Raw genomic sequence first — 6,000 nt, 5'->3', positions numbered from 1 at the left:
TATGAACATTTTTTAGTGGAATAAGTCATTTTGGAAAAGCAATGCAAGAACAGTGTTAGCAACATAAATGTTTGAAAATACTGAAAAAAATTACCTTAAGTGGGTGATGCTCCAATACTTATGTAGCCAACTGGAAACTGGGCACTGGCTTGCACAGGGTCAGAAAATTCACTCAGAATTTCACTGAGTGAAAAATATGGAAATGTGTAAAGCATCCATTTCTTTTCATGAGAGCTCTGGAATTTCAGGAAGATGGGTTTACCTGCCTTTAGGCTGTTCACATAATATGCCCTCAGGGACAGACGGGTTACAATGGTCAAAGATGGCATTTAAAATACCAGACTGATTTATTCCTGTAAGAAACCTTTAGAAGCACAGCAGTATGAAATTTCATAGCCTTTACTTTGAGTTACAACTTCATCTAAATAGATCTCAGAAATGGGGCAAAGCCTTACCTGACATAAACCATATTCAGTTTACTGAACCCAAAAAAGAGCAGGTGTTTTTTAGAAGATCCATAGAAACTGCAACCAATGTTCATGTGCTTTAAATGTAATAAATTATTATAATGCCTCTTACCAATGCAAAGATTTTTAAACCCACTTCTATCAAAGTAAGTGCTTCCTATCAGCAGTCTCTCATTATTTGCCACCTTTATATCTGCAAACTTGAATGACATTTTAGCAAAGCGTTACCTACCCTGACTGCCATAATTAGGCTCAGCAGTCTGATATATTGTTGCCTCATCTGCCATCAACCAAAATTAAAAAGATCTCTGGTGGCAATTGTCTCATGGAACTTGCTTAATCTCTCTATTCTCTGTTTCTTATCTGCTAAAGAGTTGCATTTTTCTGTTTCTTTGTTGTTTGTTGTTTGTTGTTTTTTTTTTTAGTAGACAACTCAGTTGTCAGCTAGCAGCACAATCAGAGTATAAATGAATATTTGATGTCAAGCTTTAATTTGGGAGATCATTAGTAGAATCTGCACATTGTAGAGAAACTAAACAACTGGATGTCCTATGAAATTACAAGTAGTATTAGAAACCAAACTTTAACATTTAAGATACAATTACTTCCATATACATAATACTTTATCAAGAGTTATAATAGATAACTATATTTTCATCAAAATCTTTAAACATATTCTTACCATACATAGTTATAATACACTTGTTACTTGAGGAAAACAAACAGAAAAAGAAAAAAGAATCAGTATTTTCTCTTTTTCTCATATATGTATTTTGTACAATTTGCAATACAGTGTGAAATTGCCTCTATACAGTTTCACTGATGGTTAACCACATTTTCTGTTTTATGCAGTCAACTGCCAACATTGATTAAGTAGGAACAATGTGACTTGCTATTTTATCAGGATAGACCTTTAAAAAGTTCATCAAGGGTTGGTCCTCTCTATCCCAATCATCATATCCTCCTCATACAGAGCTGAAAAATATGCTTGTATATGCTCTTCCCCAGGTTCTGAATGGAACCATTTATGCATAAGTGAAACTGATGTGCTATATAGCATTTTGTATTTATTTTAATTTTCATGCTTATTAGAATAAGGCCTTTGTAACAATCTGTAAACCCCATTTCCATAATTTCATGCACTTATGCTCAGACCCAGCTTTGTTCTGTCTGGTCTAGTTAACACTTTAAGAGTCACTGAGCAAGGCTTTAACATCACACCATGATCCATGTGTTGTCTGTATCCTTGGTAATTCTTTTTCAGGAAAGTTGTAGCTAAAAGGTAATTGTGTTTCTGATGCCTTTATGCTTTTAATCTGGAGATAAACTGATGCAGATTAAGTTATTTAATCAGGCTGTAATTCAGCTACAAAGCCATGGTAAGAAATGGCAGTAGTGTAGCAGGAAAGTGGAACAAGGAGACAAACTAACACCAATGAGACTTTCCCCTGAAAGATTGAAAGTAGATTTGCTGTGGCTGTTTAGTGCTCTGCAAAGCACTTTGGTGAAGTAACAGCACTGAATAATATGTGGGTTACTATGATGTTAACCTACATATGAGTCACAGTCATACAGCTAAGCACAGGGAACTTTGAGATAGGCACCACACGCCCTGGGAAGAGGGCGTGAGTAAGTGCCAGCTGTGCACCCTGACCTGGAATACAGAATCGACTTTATTTCTGTGAGTAACATAGCTGACTGTGATTAACTATGTCAAATACATGAGCAAAGGTATGTACAGCTGATACTGAGGAATTCCAGTGGGATTCACTGGATCATGCATAGAACAGGTGGGAACCTGAATATGCAATATACAGGAGTCCACCTACAGATGAGCTGGGAAGCTCTTCTTAGAAGAAGACATGAATTCAGTGTCAATGGAGAGCAGAGCTGGCTTTGCACCCAGTCACTGACCCTGCTGGAGCCAAATGCACTGGGAAGGGCAATGCAGAGCCCCCTGGCTCTGTCTTCACCAGAACTGATGAACCTGATAAACTGTGCGAGGGCACTTGGAGTACAGTCATTACAACCAGCAGTGTGCCTATGGTTTGGCCTCCTCTTGGACATTATCTACGGGTATTATTTCAGCTAAGGAAAGCTGAATACTAGTCACACCTGCTGGAGGTAAAATATTATCCTTAGATATGCACAATTCAGTTTTGTACATTCTGCTTCACCAATCTGTTATGTTCCTCTCAGTCTTAATCAGTAAAACAATTTGATCTGTGATGAAACCGATCTGTTTTAAATTGACCTTTTCTATTCTAATTGAATATCAACAATAGCAGAACAAATATTTACTGATGAAGAAACAGAAAGTAAGAAGAGATTTGCTTCTTCCAAGTGCTATTGTTTTAATAATATGGTTTTACAAGAAAGAAGGAATCTTAAACATATTGCCTGTGCGGATATACTTGGGTGTAGTAAACTTAGGCAGGGCTACCAAAAAAAAAAGAAAGAGAGGGAGTGATGGGACTACACCACCCAGCACTCCCTACAGCACCATGCAACACAAGGCATTGTGTGTTGGGTAACAGAGCTGCTGTACCAGCATAGTTATGCACAGTGCACTCCCATTGGTGAAACATAACCTGGGGAAAATTCCCCACAGCATAGAGCAGCCCAAAGGACACGTGCACTTTGCAGAACAAATTGCATAATATTTCCATCCTTTCTCTAGGCTGAGAAAGGCAGCTGAAAACAATAACAGTAGCTATGTATCTAACCTGCCAGCAAAAATAAACTGACACTAAAAATAACCTCTTCCTTTATATACACATAAGCTGAATTTCCCCTCTAAAATTTTTTATGTTTACTGGTGTGACTGCAGAGGCCCAGGGCCAGGCTAGATCTGGTGCAGCTGGTATCCATGCAGTGAGCTCTTGAACTGGTTTCAGAGAGGCCACTGACTTGGTGGCAGACATTCCATCCTGGCCTCAACCCAGCCCTGGCCACATGGTCCTGCCACTCTGGGGCTATGGCTGATCCTGGTGACCACTTAGTATCTCTTCCCATCTTAAGTCATTTGTTAGGGCAATGGAAGAACTAGCATTGATCTCTTCTTTCTCTAGAGAGCAATAGGACGCAAGGGAATGGCAAGGAGCTGTGCCATGGGAAGACCAGAATGGGTGTTAGGAAAAGGTTCTTCATGAGATGGTGATCAGGACATGGAGCAGGCTGCCCAGGGAATTAGTCTTATGCCTAAGCTGCCAGAGTTCAAGAAAGATTTGGACCAAGGCTCTCAGAAATAGGGTTTAGATTTTGGGTAATCCTGTGTGAAGACAAGTGCTGAAATCAATGATCCTTGCGGGTCCCTTTCAGCTTGGGATACTTTGATTACTTTGGAAAGGCTGATAGAATATTTCATTTGAACACATGAACAGAATAATAATCTGTTCAAGTGGAAGAGAAAAATAGAGAATGAGCAGTAAAGGATCAGGTCAGTTGCCTCCACTGATGGGAAATAGTGAAGCCAGAGCTGTCCCAGTAAGCAAAAAGGAAAAGGTTAAGTTTGGAGATGGTTGAAGATTATTAGAAATGGCTAAGTGATTCAGCTTTTGAGCAATTAAGTTACTGAATTTCTTTATCAGTAAGATGACATTTCATCTATATTGTCCATCAGATGAGTGATGAACATCTGCTTTAAAACAGAAAATGGTAAAAGCAGAAGACTATTTCCAGTTTATGAGACAAAGATTCCGCCATACTTTTTAACTTAAACCAGAATAACATTAAAGAGGTGGTAACTTCCTATGCAACAGTCTAGAGAATTGTTTGTAAAAAAACTCAGTCTTGAAATGGTTGCAGAGAGCTGGATGCTGAGTTAGTTACTAAAAATACCACATTCTACGGGCAATGTAGATGTGTCAGTAGATAATGAGTTCAGGCAGTATTCCCCATTTGCTCCTAAAGGGAAATATTGCTGTTCTTGACAGCGCTGCACATTCACAGTCTTCTGGTTGTGCAGGATAACAGGTAAGGCTGAAATCAAGCCATAGTAAACCTAGCCATGCAACTAGTCAGGGATGGGAAAGAAGAGCCTGTGTCTTCCTTAAGGTTGAGAAAAACCATAGCTATAAACTATGCTCAGTATCCGGAAGTGAAACAACCTTCATCTTAACTCATCTGAACTGTTCGGAGCTATGAAGGCCATGAGGATGCACTTTCAGCTTCTCTGAAGCATGACTTTAGTACAACTTCTGTCCTTTTGACAAGGACTATTATAAGAATTTCCCCTTGAGACATATAACATTCCATCCATTCAATGGGAGTTTTTCCTGATATTTGCCTTGTCTAAGTCCATTACCAAAGTGATTTCTGTTTTACTAGGTACATTCAATCTTTCTCGAGGAGAGGAATCTCTAGTTCAATCAATAGGATGGTTACATTTGCATCATTCTTCATTGTTAGGTTTAAGCTGCTTATAGTTGATAAAAGGTGAAATAGTTGGTAGCGGCCAAACCTGAGAAAATAAATACAGAACAAATTTAAACTGGCAGCCAAATGTACATTTAATCGACTTGTACTGATTTACAATTGCAAATAGACTTCAAAATCTTTTCCAAAGCTATAACCAGGCCACTAAGAGAAGTTTTATCTTTATATGTGTTTAAGGAAGCTAGTTTACTGGAGCTTTTTGTTACACAAGAGCAAATATAATCAAGTTTAAACCCCTTACAACTAGATAGTTGAAGAAAACATTATGTATAAGGACTTAGAAGCTGGCACAAAGAGTGAATGAATGTCCATGCAAATTGTAACCCTTAGTGAATCCTAGAAATTTAACAGAATAACTTAAACCTAGCTACACGTGGGAGCATGGCACAGTTGCCATTCAGCTGCAGAACTGAACCTTCCATAAAGTACTGCACTAGTTTCCTTGTTTTTAAGACATGGTCATAAAACAGTATTCTTCCTACTGCTAGGTAGTAAGCTCCATTGGGATTGACACCATTCCTAGAGGATCATAAAACATCTCAGTTTCCTAATCCAGGCTCTAGTGAGTGAAACAATTCTGCTTCTCTTTGTTAGGTCAAAATGAAAAATAGATCTCATACTGGACTGAAGTCTTTTCCCGATACTGTGGTCATTTTTAGTCTCTGTTCAAGGATGCTTAACTGAAACAAACCAGCTGGTGTATCTTTGTGTCTTTCTGCTGGAACTTGCTTATTGATTGGTTTGGGGGCAGTAATGACATATGGTCTCTCCTCTTATCTCAGATCCATGATGCAAATAAATAATCAAAAGTGGAGTCAAATTTGGCTTCCACAAAATGCTTACTGACTTTTTGACACAAATTTTCCTTTGTGTAGCTGGGAATCTCTTTCACACATTATGACAATTTTGTGATTCAAAGATGTTGAAATAGCTTTTGACATACACTCAAATTTCACTCTCCAAACCAAGAGTGTGGCTGCTCTGAAAACATATTTAGGGAATTTGATCACACCAATACCTGAAATCATGTATTTATCTTTTCTTCTATGCCTCATATGCCCCTGTATATTTCTAGTGGCTTTTTCATGGAAATTTT

The sequence above is a fragment of the Lagopus leucura genome, unplaced genomic scaffold, assembly GCF_019238085.1.
Source record: "Lagopus leucura isolate 7727_CA_CO unplaced genomic scaffold, USGS_WTPT01 Super-Scaffold_100157, whole genome shotgun sequence".
Taxonomy (NCBI): Eukaryota; Metazoa; Chordata; class Aves; order Galliformes; family Phasianidae; genus Lagopus; species Lagopus leucura.
This window is presented reverse-complemented; position numbering follows the sequence as displayed.